General features: G+C 47.1%; 1 long non-coding RNA gene across 8 annotated transcripts; it reads right to left on the bottom strand.

Moving 5' to 3' along the window:
- Positions 1-1,011: 1,011 nt before the first annotated feature.
- LOC112830552 (uncharacterized) lies at positions 1,012-15,888 on the bottom strand. Of its 8 annotated transcripts, none has more exons than XR_012381637.1 (3): positions 14,675-15,888; positions 6,025-8,916; positions 1,012-3,006 (listed from the first exon to the last, which is right to left on the bottom strand). It is a non-coding gene; the product is annotated as an uncharacterized lncRNA (long non-coding RNA). The 8 variants fall into 8 exon arrangements; XR_003209941.2 differs by having other exon boundaries at positions 6,025-8,913; XR_012381638.1 differs by lacking the exon at positions 14,675-15,888 and having other exon boundaries at positions 1,012-2,441; positions 2,555-3,006; positions 6,025-14,434.
- Between the last annotated feature and the right edge of the window lie 256 nt (positions 15,889-16,144).

Raw genomic sequence — 16,144 nt, 5'->3', positions numbered from 1 at the left:
AGATCCAGGAACCAGAAGACAAGGATTGGAGTCCAGCCTCCGACACCCACCTGTTCACTCTGTGAACTCAGAAAATGTCACCACGATTAACAGCGTATGTAACAACCACAACTAATCTTCTTGCACTGATCCTCGAGTTTGTTACCTGTAAAATGCGAGCAATGTTTCTTGCTGCCGACCTCACAGTATGCTGAGGAAGGTAGTTTCATGTGAGTACATTATAAAGCACTATTTAAAATTTGAAGGATTTGGGGGCACCTGGGTGGCTCAGTCTGTTAAGCCTCCGACTCTTGATTTTGGCTCAGGTCATGATCTCTGGGTCGTGAGATCTATCCCCCTGGCAGGCTCCATGCTCAGTGTGGCGTCTGCTTGTCCCTCTCTCCCTCCCCCAATCTCCCTCTGCCCCTCCCCCACTCACGCTCACCTGCACGCGCGCGCTCTCTAAAATAAAATAAAAAGGCTTTTTAAAAAATGTGAAGGCCTTTGATTCTGATACAAGAGTGACTACACAGATTGATCCTGCCTCTGTGACCGTCAGGTGGCTATATGATCTCAAAGAACAATGAACGGAATCCAGAGATGTCTGGAGTGGGTCTGCTTTACACAATTTTTTTAATTGTGGGAAAATATACATACCATTTACCATTTTAACCATTTTAAAGAATTGAGTGGCATTTAGTACATTCACAATATAGTGCAACCATCACCACTGTCTAGTTCCAGAACATTTTCATCCACCCAAAAAGGAAACCCCTACCCATTAAGCAGTCACTTCCCACTCTCCTCTCCCCCTAGCCTCTGCAAACCTCTAAACTACTTTTTGTCTCTATAGATTCACTTATTCTGGACATTTTATATTCATGGAATCATACGATGTGTGGCCTTTGGTGTCTGATGTCTTTCACTTAACATAATGTTCTCAAGGTTCATCCTTGCTGTAGCGCGTGTCTGTATGCTTTACGATATTAAGCCTAATGTTTTTTAAGGTGTATATTCAAAATACACAGCTAATAAAAATAATAATCTGCCATTTATTGAGCACTTATTGTATGCCAGGCACTGAGTACTTCATATACATGATCTCTCATAATCCTTATCAGATCAGCAATATTAGCTTCATTTTACAGATGAGAAAGCTAAGGTGCAGAAAGGTTAAGTAAAGTGTCCAAGGTCACACAGCAGTGAAGTGGCTAGGAATCAAACCTGGGTTTGTCGTAGTCCAGAGCTCTTTCTTTCAACCATCCTATGCGGTATTTGCACAGCCCATGAGCGCCAGGCCACAAAGAACGGGAGTATGGCCAGGCAGCCAGTTATGGGGACCCCAGTGAGCTCTGAGAAAGCCCACAGACGGAGGTCTCAAACAGAAACTCGGATCACTTCTCAGTCTTGCAAACTCCATCCTGCTGGCACCAACAAGCAGCTGAGAGCCCGACTGGGGCAAAAACACCCCCAGGCATGGTCCCCGGGACTGCCAGGCCCCATCCCACAGTTCCGCATTTGACTGTCCTCTCCCCAAACGGGACATCGCAGGGAGTGGCCGTTGGACGACTGAAATGCTCTGGTCCTGTCGCCAGTGTCCGCGGAGGTCCAGGCTTGGTAGAGCTTCTAGCAGCAGCATCTTAGTCTGAAAAGTGTCTTGTCTTTGGGTAAATATCCCATCAGCTTCCTCTCACATGCTGTCCAAACATAAACACTAAAAACCTGAAGACTAGAGATTTGGGCCTAACTATGTACTTGAAGAAATCCATAATGCCCAACAGTCCTGGAGCCCTGGGGACAAGTGGGGACGCAGCCAACGTTCACCAGATGGCGTGGGGCAAGAAAAAATTACCACTGGGTATTCAGCAGCAGGTGAAGTTCTGCAAACATCTCCCTTTTCAGAGGTTGGTACTAGATGCAGAGGACAGAGAGTTCATCTTCAGCCATCAGCCCATTATTCTTCGACCTACCCAACTTGAGCTGGTTTAAATGATATTAACAGAAATACAATATTAAGTGGAAAGAGCGTGGGATTGGGAAGAACGGGATCTTGATTTGAATCCAGGCCCCACCGCTAAGTAAATGTAGTGAGACCTGGGGTAAAGCATTTTCCTTCTTGATGTCCACCTTCAGAATGCTCTTGAGGAAGGGACTGGTGACTGTCCACAGTGCCAGTCTCCCACAACTGGTAGAGCCAAGCTTCTAGAAGGATATTCTGATCAGGCGCCTTACAGGCGAATTTCTTGATTTGCCATCAGGGCAAAGAGGGCTGGAAGGGCACAGCAGTCCTCCAGCACTTGCTGATGAGGTTCTCAGCCTCCAGGAGACCCAGTTGGTGCATCTGCGAAACAAGAATCACGATTCTTCCTGCCCAGCATGGCAGGGAAGATTGGGTGCCCTAGCACAGAACCCAAGTGTGGGGTGCGAAGCCAGGGTTCGATAAATGTCAGTTCTCCTCGCACCTTGTGGATTCAAAAAGAAAAAAAAAAAATCTTGGTGTTATTTTATTCAGTCTGGCCAAATGATTTAAAGAACTGATCTCCCAAAACAAAACAGGACAAAGCAAATTATATACCCTGAGCACCCATTTCTGAACTGGGAGCAGAGGGAGGGGTGATGGCTCAAAGTACCGTCAAAAGAAATGGAAAAGGTGTTCCAGTCTCAGTGACATTTCCATAAGTAAATCATCTGCTTTAAGTGGGAAAAAAAAAAACCAAAAGACTTCAGTGGATAGTGGTTAGCCCATGTGATTGTAGCTCACCTCCAGTGTATTTATGACTAAGAGCATACTTGATTGGACGGCATTGATTTATGAGAAACTAATGTCCTAATTCTGTGGGCATTAAGCGAAAATGAAATACCAAACTTTAAAACACGATCTATAACTATCTTCCACCTGAGCAATCGATCTTTGAGTTGCAAGAGAGACACAGACTTCATTTCATTGGGGTTGCAATAAAGCTGGGAGTTCTACACACGTTCAATTCCATTCTCATTTCCATGAAGATTGCAGGAAGTCAGGAGAACCTGGAGGAAAGAGATGAGGATTTGTAGGAAAACCACTCGGGTTTGAAACTCAGCCCCAGTACCAACGGACTCTCTGTGTGACCTGAGTAAATCATTTAACTGCTCTGAGCTTTTTCTTCACCTATAAAATGGGGGCAAGAGTAACGTGTCCAGGGGCACCTGGGTGGCTCAGTCATTAAGCGTCTGCCTTCGGCTCATGATCCCCGGGTCCTGGGATCGAGCCCCGCATCGGGCTCCCTGCTCGGCGGGGAGTCTGCTTCTCCCTCTCCCGCTCCCCCTGGTTATGTTCCCTCTCTCCCTGTCTCTCTCTCTGTCTCTGTCAAATAAATAAATAAATAAAATCTTGAAAAAAAAAAAAAGAGTAATACGTCCCTAGGTGATTTTAGGGCTCCAATGAGGGAAGGGATGTCCAAGTTCTGTGCTTCAAGCTCCTCCACCCTGAGGGGTTCTGAGCCCACTCCCCATCTTGGGAGCCCAGAGCACTCTGTCAGGTGCTGCTGGGGGTGTGGGGGGGGGGTAGGGAATGGGGAGAGCTGCAAAAAGCGGAACTTGGCACAGGAATGTTTCAATTGTCCAAAAAAATATATTCCCTGAAGAATTGTTCCCCGGAAACAGGGTGTGTGTGTGTGTGTGTGTGTGTGTGTGTGTGTGTGTGTGTGTGTGTGTGTTTGTGAGAGAGAGAGAGAGAGAGAGAGAGAGAGAGAGTGTGTGTGTGTGTTCTGAAGTGGATGAAATTTGTCAACAAAATCTTGACTAAAAATGGAAATTTTGCACATCTAATTGCAGAATTTTGCAAAACAAAACAGAAGATATCTTGCCTGCCTCCAGGCATATTCAAGGGGATTAATTTGTCACTCTTCAAAAACAACTCTTTGGAGGGATACCCTCTTTGATTCTCTATTCTCACATTAATTAGTAGAAGGAACAGGGAACACACTTGGTAGAGGAGAACCGAGGAGAAATAAATCTGCCTCCCCTCTCCAGAGGGAGCAACAGGGAGAGGGGGACGCGCAGTGCCCGCCGGGAGCGCCACTCAGGCCTGCTGTTACCACAGCTTCCCTCCCAACCTCTGAGAGGACAATAGAGAAGCTTGTTTAATAAAAATATTTCTTTTCAGCCTGAGCCTCAGTAATAAATGCTTTTGAGAGTAAAACAGAGACGTAGTTGATTTGTTCTTTTGTGCTGTTTATGGAAGAAGTTGACTGTATTTGGAACCAAATCCCAAATCAGTCGCACTGGAATTTGAGATTATTGCCGAGACCTAACACTGAATACTATTTGTACTCTGATAATTGTCTGATTGGTTTGTCCTGATCAAAATCTTTACGTGAAGGTATTTGTTTCAGATTCATAAGAGTTTATTGTCAGTGATGGCTTTTTAATGGAATTTTTTTTTTTTGAGTAAAGTTTCAGTTTGCTCCTGTTCTTGTGTGTTGCTCAAATATGATGCCTTTCTTTTAAAACATTTAAACATGGTCATCAATTTTCATCTTTCAAAAAAGCCCAAGTAATACCCAATTAATAGTATGTGTTTTCGTGGCTGGAAAGCGCATTTCTGTCACTAAATTGGGTACAGACCACCTCTGCCATCAGACACGGGCAAGGCTGAGTGTAGGTGGCGGGACATCCCCATGTCCCCCACTTTTTCCGGGGGCCCCCACCACACAGCCCTAGAAGCAGTGTCCATTGCCTGCTTATTTAAGATAATTACAACAAGTGTTCCTTCCCTGCCGGCTCTGCTGAGGCAGAAAATACTTCATCATTTACTTCAGTCATGAGAATAAAGCAAAAAATCTGGAACATAAACACCATTTTTTCTTCGCATTCAAAGGCCGGGCTCAGGGTGAGTTTGTGAATAATAAACCGAAGTTGGCAATCACGCTAATAAGTATGAAGTTGCCGGGCAGAGAAGTCCTGCAGGGGCCTGGAGCTGAGGGGGTGCCCGGGCCTTTTGTCTCCTTGTTGGTAAATAACAGCCCTTTATTTACATACAGTTGTTTCGGTTTCAAAAGATATTCAAAGCCCAGGCAGTTTCTGCAGTTGATTTGCATGGAGAGGGATATATCTGTGAATTTTTAAAGAGATTTTGCCCTGGAGAGTTGTAGGCCAGTAGGCCGGCCGGGGTTGCGAGGGGGAAAGGAGGCGCACGTGATTAGCAGGCGGGCCAGGGCTGTGAACAGGCGCTTTCTTTCTGAACTCAGAATTACCCCAGTGGGTATTCATCTGCAGCCCCCGGCTCAGCGAGATCCCAGGGCCAGGCGCCTTTTGGGTTAAGAAGAGAACTTTGAACTGCATTTCTTCTCCTCGTAGCGAGGGAAAACATCTGATGTGGAGCATCTCCACTGAAACTCTCCAGACTTGAAACACTTTCCATTTGAAGCTTGTAGCAATAAAAACCTCTGGTAATGAGTTCCCTGCCCCCGACAGAAGTCCTGCATCCAATTTGTACGCCATCCTGGTGAAATGGTTTACAAGACCAAGAGCAAAAAATCTAAAGGAATGCTCTAGAGAAGGAATGAAGTGCTATCGTTGAGATCTTTATTTATGGGAAGAGAAAGAGCTAAAACATTACCTCAGAACGCAAGATTACAACATCAGTCGGATATAAGGTAAATCTGTTCTAGCGGTGAAACATCAGAAACCCATAATCCTTTCTCAAAGCCCTTTTGTTATTTTAATGTCCAACAAATTATGCCCTTTTTTTAAAGAAGAGAAACACTTAGATTTGAGAGGTTTCTTTTGCTCTAGTAGAAGTAATTTCACTGGTTAAAAAAAGTTTTAATTTTCTGGAACCCAGTCTTTACTGTGCTGGCCAAGCATATGCACAAGGCTAAGGTAATTTTTAGCTTCAATAGAATTGGGTACGCTGACCACCAAGATCGGCTCCAAGTTGCTATGGCAACGGTAGTCCTAAAAAGTACTTAGGTTAAGCGAGGCATTTCGGGTTGCTAATCTGAAACTTTTTTCATTTTTTTTTTTTAAGTGGATGAGTATGGACGAGTAAATTGCAATACTTACTGTATGTATTGTCTTTGCTCTTGATGTCAGTCATACCATTGGGATCCTGCTTACATACCTTCTAAATGACTTCTAAAGAATAGGAAGAAGTATGGAAATTTGGAAGAAAATTGGGCACATGGCAAAAAAAATAAAAATAAAGAAAACCTGTTTCTCTGTAGAAGCTCTTCCATGGGAAGTCCTCAGGGGAAGTCCGCGAGAGGAGGCTGGGCAGAGGAGGACCGTGGTTCCTGTGTGCCCGCCTAGGCTTGCTGCGGGCTGTGAGGATCAGTGGGTCCGGGCCGGAAGTGATGCACCCTCAGACACCTTTATAATGTAGCAGGTGATGAGGGTGAAAGCGCATGACAAGAGCCCTATTTTCAAAATATATGAACTACAATTTGACCTTTCCTTGATAACTCAGAGTTGGAGGTCTACCAACGACATGTATTGGGTGTCTATTTACTGCTCAGGCCACAAGCTCTGTCTGGGAAAACAGCGAACGCCCTCGCACCCATGGAAGTTATATTCCAGAGGTGGGGTCACACAAAAGACGTAATCAATGAAAGACAGATGGCAGATACGTGATAGATAGGTAGTTAGATATAGATAGATGAGAGATGACAAATATTATGTCCAAAGGTGGTAAGTACTACAGAAAAAAAATAGAGGAAAAGTTCCAGAAGCTGGGATGGGACATAATTGAGAACAGGGTGGTCAGAGTGGGCCTCACTGAGGTTGGGGACATTGGAGCAGAGACCTGAAGCAGGTGAGGAGTCAGGCCAGCAGAGGTCTGGGGAAGGGCATTCCAGGCAGAGGGGACAAGAAAATGCAAAGCCCTTGATTCAGGAGGTCGTTATGAGTACTGGTTATGCATTACTATATCCTACAAAACAACAAATTTCAGGGTCTGTGAAGTTTGTAGGGTTTGCGCTCCTCCACTAAGCAACCTCAGACTTGGATGCACAAATGCTTCGTTTTCTTACCTCTTTCCTCCAAGTCAGCCCCTCTTCTTCAGCAAGGCAGTTTTGCCCCCGGAAATAGCCCTGCTCCCTTGTCATCTGTTAGCTCTGAAGTTGTGTCATTTGGGGAAACAGATGACCCAACCTGCTGGCCGTGGGCCTAAAGAAGGCCGAGGGTCTGGACCACGAGGGATCCCAATCCTTTCATACACTGTGTGTTACTTGCCTTTTACACTGAATTCTCTTCACGTCCAGGCCACGTGGTAACCTGTCCCAATTCTTTCATACCCAGCCAGCACCTGGCACATTGGGCAGCAGGATCGGTAGATGTCCTACAGATTCGAGTCAACTGTGGTATCTCTTTTGTCCATTCAAATGCCCGTCCCCTTCTTCACGGTTCTCATCGTTTGCAGATGCCAGATGAGCGAGGGCTGGGGGGTGACCGCTAGTGGGCACGTTCAGGGCCGTGTTTTCCACCAGAGCATTTCCCAATCCATGACCTCACTTGCATCCTAACCACAACCCTCCGAGGTCCACAGAGAAAGTGCTGTTAGCCTCAACGTATAGATGGGTTGGCAGATGGAAGGACGTTAAATGACTCCCACCGCAGTGGCAGCAGACCACCTAGATCTAGAGGTCCTGATTCCAAATTCCCATGTGACCTGGGACTCCCTCCAGAACAGCCAAGTCAGTCAAGGTTTGGAATTACTTCAGAAACACGAGAACTGGAGGACAAACTTTGGTGGCAGAGCCACCGTCAACATGAAAACTACACGAATTAACTCAGGAATTAACCTGGTAGATGCGAGGTGTGTGAAAGTGTGCCTAGAGATGAGCGTAGAGGGCCACACGCTCAGGAGTCCAGGGTCCCGAGTGCTGGTCTCGAGCACAGCGTTTCCCTTCCCTGAGCCTCCATCTCCTCTTCGGGGGTGAGAAGCAGCATTGTCCTGAACCCGCTTTCTCCAAGTGCAGGGGGCAAGCAAGGCGGGGTCAGTGCCCTGGAGGGAACACTGGCGTATCCCTGGGGTAGGTCCCGTGAGCGTGATTCCCCTTCCTCTGCTCTTTTGAGCCCTCAACTCCGGCCCTGGGGGCTCCGGACTTGGGGGCAGCAGTAGCTGGCTAAAATTTAGTAACATTGTTTTCACTGAATTTATTTTGACATTTCCTTTCTATTTTGTATGGCAAATGATGCTGATTTTTCGTCTCTCATAGGAATACCAAGATTTCATTCAAGATACATGTATTTAACTAAACCCGTGAATTATGAGAAGAAAAAAGTCAAGAAATAACATTAGAGGTGGGACACAGGTTTTGCAAAGATCGTGAAGGTAGTTCAGGAGTGAGTAAGTTAGGGAGAGCCTGAGCCAGATGGCCTTTGAAAATCAATGGAGAAGGGTGGTTACTAAAACAGGCTCTGGAGCCAGACTGCCTGGGACTGCAATCCCGGTTCTGCCACTTAGACCTGGATCAATCTGGGCAGGTTCCTTAATCTCCCTGTGACTCGCTTTCCTTATATGTAAAATGGGGATAATAGCACACCTACCTCAAAAGATTGCTATGTTCCGCACTTAGAAGAGTGCCTGGCTCCGTGTAGATGTTGTGTTTCCCGTTACTATCACTTGATGGGACCGCAGCCACCAAGGGCTTTTGGAAGAGAGAGGCGGCGGGCTCCAGTGACCATGCCCATCCTCAGCGGTTTACCAGAGCCCCCTTGCCCATACATACCGTTTCCTCCCCCTGAACACAGCATGCCGGTGCCCTTCCCACCCTCTCTCCTCCTGTTGGAAAGTGTGTGAGGCCTTCCATAAATAAAGAGGGCGGAGGAAAATCCGTCTGGCTCCATCGCCTATCCACACAGAATGGCGTAAACATGCCCAGGTGGTATTTGTCTTCTCCTCGTTTATCTGAGCCCCTACAAGAGTCAGCTGTGAGCCACATGTTAGATCATCTCCTGAGCCAAAGAGAAGAAAAAAGAAAAGAAGAAATATGAAGGTAGAGCCGCAAAAATAGCAGTGCGCCCAGTCACTGTCCTCTCCGGGTTGTTCCCAGCCTAGCTGCCTCCCTGTGGCGAGTCACGCTTGATGCTCTCTGTGACCAACCCAGTTGGTTTTCCCCGCAAAGATGGGCCGTGCAGCATCTTTTGAGACACCAGAACCTGACGGGGGCCCCAGGGGCACGGGATGGCCCTGACTTTGCAGGTGACCTCATGCAGAACCTCAACTGTGTCTCCATCAACAACTGGTGTACCCCAGCCCAGCCCTGCTCTGGGGGCCACAGACAAAGCCATGGGCTGTCCCTGGGACAACAGTTGCTTTCTTGTGGTGCAAGTTAACATTCTCCTGGGGTCAAATGTACAAGCCGGGCCATTCTGAGCAGGCTGACTTTTCATTTATCATCTACCGCCTGACATTCACCAAACAGAGGTGTGTGAGAGGCTCCCCACCTGCCTGCGCTCCCCCAGTGGGGGGAGCAGAGAGCACATAACTGTTCATAGATCGACTCGGGAAGTTTATTTAAAGTGAAATGTTCCTTGTATTCTTTTCCAAGGCGGTGTGACGATGCCCTAGTAGCTTGGTTGCCGTATACACACACCACACAAAGGCATCCGGAGAGTTCCTGGGCAGTGATGAGAGGCAAGGAGCCAGCCATCACTGACAGCATGGGCGGAGAGGGTCATCGTGCAGGCCATGATCTTTCCAGCAGACCAGGACCTTCTGGATTCTTGAGTTGCTATTCTTAGCACAGCTGCAAACCCGTGACCCCCATTTCCCTGGCTCCCTCCTATCCTTGATATTTCCTTTTCCACTCCCACAAAACAACTGCAAACCAAGCCGTGGCAGAATTTAGTATGACCAAGGGGCAGAAGCAGAGTGCTTTTGAGTGTGCCTTCTGAAGCCAGATTGCCTAAGTTCCAATCCTGCGTTTTTTGCCTACTGAGCGAATGACACTATGAACATGACTTAAACTCTTAGTGCCTCAGTATCCTCATCTATAAAATGAGGATAATAGTACCTACCTCAAGGGTTGTTGGGAAGATTAAACGAGCTAATACATGAAAAGCACAGTTCAACAGTGTCCATAACCTAACAAGTACAAGGATAAATGTTAGCGACTATTGTTTACTAGAAGAAGTCTTCCACTGGGCAAGGATCTCACTCCAAGATGGCCCCCAATGATTCCAGTCTCCTGGCAATCATATTCTCGATAGTTCCTTCCACACTGAATAGGGCTGACTGTGTGACCAACAGGACATTGAGGAAATGAGGGAGCATGACCCCTGAGGATAGGTCATAAAAGTCACTGCACCTCACACCTTGTCAAAGAGCCACCATCTGAAGGCTGAAGGACCACTTCCAAGGGGGCTTATTCACATGGCTGGCAAAACGGTGCTGGCCATTTGCGGGAGGTCTCAGGCCCCCCCACCCCCCACAGGCCTCTCCATAGGGCTGCTTGAGTGTCCTCACAAGATGGCAACTGGCAACCCTGACCCAAGAGAGTACGTACTGTTAATACTGTTGTCTTATCTTACATTTAATTTCTTATTCTCCTAAGTCCATATTTTCTTGAGTTTTATTAGAAGTATCAAGTGAAAGCTGTTTAAAACTTCTTATTTGATTCCTTAAGTACATATTTTCCAAAATAATGATCGTGTACAACTTTAGGCTATGTTCTTCTCTTCCTAAGCTGTAGCCCATCTCTGTTTTTCTCTCTCTCAGTCAAATGCCCCATATTCTCCCTCTCTCTCTCTTTTCCTCTTTCTTTTCTCCTCCTCTTCCTCCCCCTCCTCCTTTCTTATCCAGGAATAAAGGTCTCTATTAATGTTTGCTGTTTGCTTCTAAACATAGTAGATGGACTCTCTCTGGCCCCTTCATTTAACTGTTTTCCTGCTTTCTGATAAAAACTTTCTTAAAGAGCTTGCGGGGGAGGTTGGTATCAGCTCCACTGCATAACTAACCATCCAAATCTCAGTGGCTTAAAATATCAAAGAGTTCATATTGCTCACGTCTGTGCTTCTGCCAGGATTTAGCTGACCTAGGCTGGGCTCAGCCAAGGGCTCTGCTTCAGACATCTTGGCAGGTCTCACTGCAGGTCTATTGGTTGGTTGGGGTATCTCCACTCCATGTCTCTCATCTTCCTTTGACCAGCCTCCTTTGGCCTCTTATGCCTAATGTGGGCATATTTTTCTCATAGTGAAGCAGATGTACCAAATGACAAGTGGAAACATGAGCTTAGGAGCAGAGCTGACATGCTATCATTTCACCAAACAAGTCATGTGGCCAAGCTCAAGTTCAAGGAGCATGAAATGATATTCTGCCATTCTGTGTGGAGATAGAGGAAGAACTACAAAGTCACTAGGAAAGGATGAATACAGGAGGCATAAAGAATTGAGGCCAGGAATGCCCCACAGTGGTTCAAAGATGAATAAGAAATCTCTTGACTTGAAGCCTGCCTTTAAGGATTCAAGAGAAAAGACAGCAAAGGGATGGTCTGAGAGGAGGAAGGGCATCCAGAAGGAAGGGTGCACAACCTGAGTGTAAAGCAGTCCAGCCTAGCTCCACCCATCTCTCTACTTGCTCAAGACTCTCTCCAACCCGCCTGGAAATGCTTCAAATCTGCCGTTATCACAGCCTCTCGTGGAGCCAGCTCGCTCCAAGCTCTTGATTCTTGCTTTCTCCCGCAGTCTTGCAAGGAAAACCCACACAGGGTTGATGATTTCCAAGCTAGTCCAACCAGGCCAGTTAGACCCCTCAGTCTGCATACGGATCACCTCTTCCACAAATGAGGGCGTTTGTCGATGGTGGCTTCCTGGAAGCTTCGTTGTTTTCAATTGCAAGTACATGCTTGCCAACTGGTACGCACGAGCGATTCCCCAATGGGCGTCATTATGACAATGAGCAGAACTTTCTGTACAGAATAAAAAATAGTTTCCCCAAAGGACAGCGCCCAGCCTACATTCTGTCTTCCAAGGACTCGGTCTCCACTCTCCACTGTCCCAGAAAATGACACTCGCTGTCTGCTGGGGAGTTCTTAGAAAACTTAATGCAAACTGTGTGTTCTACCTGCTCAGGAAGGCACGGAGGTTTCCTGATGGAAGGAATATTGGCACTTATCCAGTCTGGGGTCTGCAAACTTTTCTGTGAAGGGCCCGACGGTACATTATTTTGGGTTTTGTGGGCCATACCGTCTGTGTGGCGACAGCTTCCCTCTGCTGTCGTAGCGTGAGCACAGGTACAGACAACATGTGAACAAATGGGCAGGACATGCTCCAAAGAAACTTTACAGAAGCTAGCAGGTCCCATTTGGTTTACAGGCACCTCATCACTGGCTGACCTCGGTTCCAACCTAACCCCTCCCTGGGCATAAGTGGAAACTGAGACCTCAGGCTCCTTCTCCCGCCATCACTGAATCTCACGTCTAACTCTGGCAATGGTCTTTTGGTCCCGGGCTTCTCTGAGGGGCAGTCCTCCGCTGGGACGCCCCAGTGTGAGTGTGCTGAGTGATTAGCACCCATGTCTCTCTGCTTGTCCAACAATTTTAAATATCACCCTTGCTTTTTTTTTTTTTTAATATTCCAGACTTCTGCAAGACTGAGAGATCCTTGAGGTTGGAGACCTTGCATCATCCATCTAATAATCCCAGTGACTTTTCAGCTCAGCCTCTGATGCATCAAGAGTACAATTCAAATGAATGAACGAGACTCAAAATAGAAGGGACTTGACTGAGGTTGTATAGTCTAAGAAGCAGCCATGCGGGGACCAGATTCAGGTCATGACATTGCACTCTCTCTCTGTTAATACAGTGTACTCTGCCATGGGTTAAACAGAAGGCTGGTGAAGGGGTTGGAGAATCACCGGAACACTGGTTAGGCCAGCAAATACCTACCAAAAGCCCGGCAAGTTGGAAGGCCCTAGGCGGTGTACTGCCGCAGGCGGGGAGGAACTACTTTCAAGGAGGCAGAAGTCCACAGGGAGATACACATGAAAGTAGTTCTAATCTACCCACCGGATAGATTCAGGAAAAATGTGGTTAACTTTTTTTCTTTCTACTTCTCCCTGGCTTCACTCTCCACTCCATGTATAATCATGCGCGTGCGCACACACACACACACACACGCACATACACACAGCTAGATTGTCACTGAAGAATCTAGTGTCTAGACCAGGTTTCTTGACCACTTCCCAATTCTGGGGTTCTCTTAATTTGTATGCATATGTGTGCATTTTTTTAAAAAAGAGAGTCCATAGCTATTTTTCAGATTATTGCAAGAAGCCATGATGCCTAAAACCTTAACCATAGATAAGGTAATTTCTGATACATGTCCTAGATCTATTGTGCTGGTGTAGCTGAGGTCTTTTTTAACCCCATTGCAAGAGGCCACAAAATAGTGCAGAAGTCTTGTAAGGTTGGGCTTGGGGAGAAGCCCTTTCCTCTCACAGTGTTTTCAACTCACTGCCGCTGACAGTGCTTCTTTTTCATCAGCTCTTGGGAGTTCAGACTCAGATTTGTAAGCCCCTAGTCAGCTTCAGTCATGAGGGTTGCACATTCCTGCAAAGCATGAACTTGGAATCCAAACAGCCTGTGGTCTGATCCTGGCTCCCTACTCCCAGCTGGTCTGGGACTTACTAAAATGCCCCATCTCAGCATCTCAGTTCACCTCTGTAAAATGGGAATGAAAATACCTACCTTGTAGACCTGTTGGGAACATTAAATAAATTACACATTTTAAGTGTCTAGAACAGCGCAGGGTAGATGCTTAGCCAGCCTGGCACGTAGTAGGCATTTGGCAAACATTCCTTCTCTTTCCCTATCTCTCCCCTCCGTGCTTTTTCCTATATGTGGCATCTAGAAGGAACAGTTTGTAATACGTTCCCAAGGCTGTTTTCTTTTCCTTCCTTTATTTAAAACTCAAGATTGATAAAGGGAAAGAGTTGGTCGACAGGTCTGTCCACACCTCCTTCCTTCTCTGGCTTTGGAGAAAGCAAGGAGAAGCAACTGCAGAAAAAATTGCAGAATCAACTGCAGGAGAAAGAACTGATGTTTTTTGTTTTTGTTTTTGTTTTTTTATGTGACAGAGAGAGACAGTGAGAGCAGGAACACAAGCAGGGGCAGTGGGAGAGGGAGAAGCAGGCTCCCCGCCGAGCAGGGAGCCCGATGCAGGACTCGATCCCAGGACCCCGGAACCACGACCCGAACCCAAGGCAGACGCCCAACGACTGAGCCACCCAGGCGCCCAAGAACTGATGTTTTATCAGTTATCTTTGTAGGAGGTTTGGCAATTTTGACAAGACTTGTTTTTGTTTTGCTTTGTTTTAAACTAATGTGTTAAAACATACTCATTCAAAGGCACAAAATTTCTCTCAAAGAGGCAATTAGCTTGGAAGATTTCTATAACTATTGCTCAAACCATCTTAGAAACTTCTCTTTGGAGGGCGCCTGTGTGGCTCAGTGGGTTAAGCATCTGCCTTCAACTCAGGTCTTGATCCTGGTGTCCTGGGATCGAATCCCGCATCGGGTTCCCTGCTCAGCAGGGAGTCTGCTTCTCCTTCCCCCTCTACCCCTCCCCCCTGCTCATGCTCTCTCTCTCTCTCTCTCTCAAATAAATAAAATCTTAAAAAATTAAAAAAAAAAAGAAATTTCTCTTTGGAAAGTGCCTTCAAAGTCAGCCCAGGCAATAGGCATGACCATAAACAGGCATGCTTCAGACTCACCTGTGTGCAGGCTTGGATGGCACAGTAATTCCTGCAGTCTTTTGACACACATCGACAGAGCACTGCCCAGGCCCCGTGCCCAGAACTGGGAGCTGGAGATCCAGCCGTGAACATCACAGAGGTGCAGTTCTGCCCCCACAAAGCTTGTAGTCCAGGGGCGAGACAGACACAGGGAAGGAATCACAGCAGAATATGCTAAGGCTTCTGATGGAGACTGTACGGGTCACAGGACAGGGGCACCCCGTTAGGAAGGCTTCCGGAGGGAGGGACATCTAATCCGAGTCCTGGAGGATGAGTAGGGGGTAGCCAAGTCCCCTGTGATTCCTTGGCCCTCCTCACTGAGGAGAGTTAAGAGATGTTCAGCTGGCAACTGGATTATTACCTGAGCTCAGGAGAGTGACGTCTGGGTGGAAGGTAGTGAGATGAGCGTCAGAAGCATGTAATAAATTAGGCAATTTTCCCCCTGGAAGAAGACTTTCCCAAGGGAAACTCGCACCCTGCCCCACCCCCAACCCAGATCAGATGCTGTTGCGTGTCTGGAAGCCAGGTTCGCTCTCTCCAAGGCTGGAGGTCAGGCTCCTGACCCAGAAAGCTGCAGCTGCCCCCACACCGCCTGGCCACTGGATCCCCAGGGGATCAGAGGGGGCTCTCTCAGCCCAAGCCCACCAGCACCCAGGGCGTGCTTCCCAGAGCTTTGCGGCTAGGGGACAGAACCAATCTACACGTCTCGTGCCCCTGGCCACTCTGCAGGCCCCACAGCCTAGAAACCCAGGGAGCTCCAGTGAAAGGACTGTCATTCCTGTGTCATGCTGAACTTCCCACGGTGGCAGGGCCTTGACACTGAGCTGTCTCCTGGATCACGCCCCAGCAAACACGGACATGGTAGAGCTAGCTACAAATAGCTCAAGAGGCCGGAGTGGAGAAAGTACATTGTGTGACTATAATAACAGGCACGGAGCAGAGCCACATCTGACCATGTTCTGGAAACCCTTTCCATCCTGAGATCCTTTTCTTGCTCCTCCACCTCATGTGAAGAGCTTTGGTCTCAGGGGTGGGAAGGGAGGGAGCAGTGGAGGTGCAGAGGGTTCTGGACCACTCCTGGCCTTCAGAGACTGGAGTATTAACCTCCACCAGCTGCTGTACCAGGAAGCAGGACACCCACCCCCGCATGGAAACAATCAAAGGCTGGCAGTGTCTCTTTCCTGAGAGGAATCCTAAGAGACACAGAACCGAAATGAGGGCAGATGAAAAAAAAAAAAAACAAACTGACTTTTTTTTTTTCTTGGACCATTTCTAGAAAATATGCAGGAAATCTAATAAATACAGATTTTTTAGAAGGGAGGGGGAATGCTTTCTTGGACCATTTCTAGAAAATATGCAGGAAGGGAGAGGGAATGCTTTCTTGGACCATTTCTAGAAAATATGCAGGAAATCTAATAAATACAGATTTTTAAAAATCCATCTATAACC

The sequence above is a fragment of the Callorhinus ursinus genome, unplaced genomic scaffold (assembly GCF_003265705.2).
Source record: "Callorhinus ursinus isolate GAN/ISIS: 27379988/994484 unplaced genomic scaffold, GSC_fseal_2.0 scaffold20, whole genome shotgun sequence".
In the NCBI taxonomy this organism is placed as follows: Eukaryota; Metazoa; Chordata; class Mammalia; order Carnivora; family Otariidae; genus Callorhinus; species Callorhinus ursinus.
The sequence above is the reverse complement of the archived record's forward strand: the minus strand, read 5'-3'. Positions and strand labels throughout refer to the sequence as shown.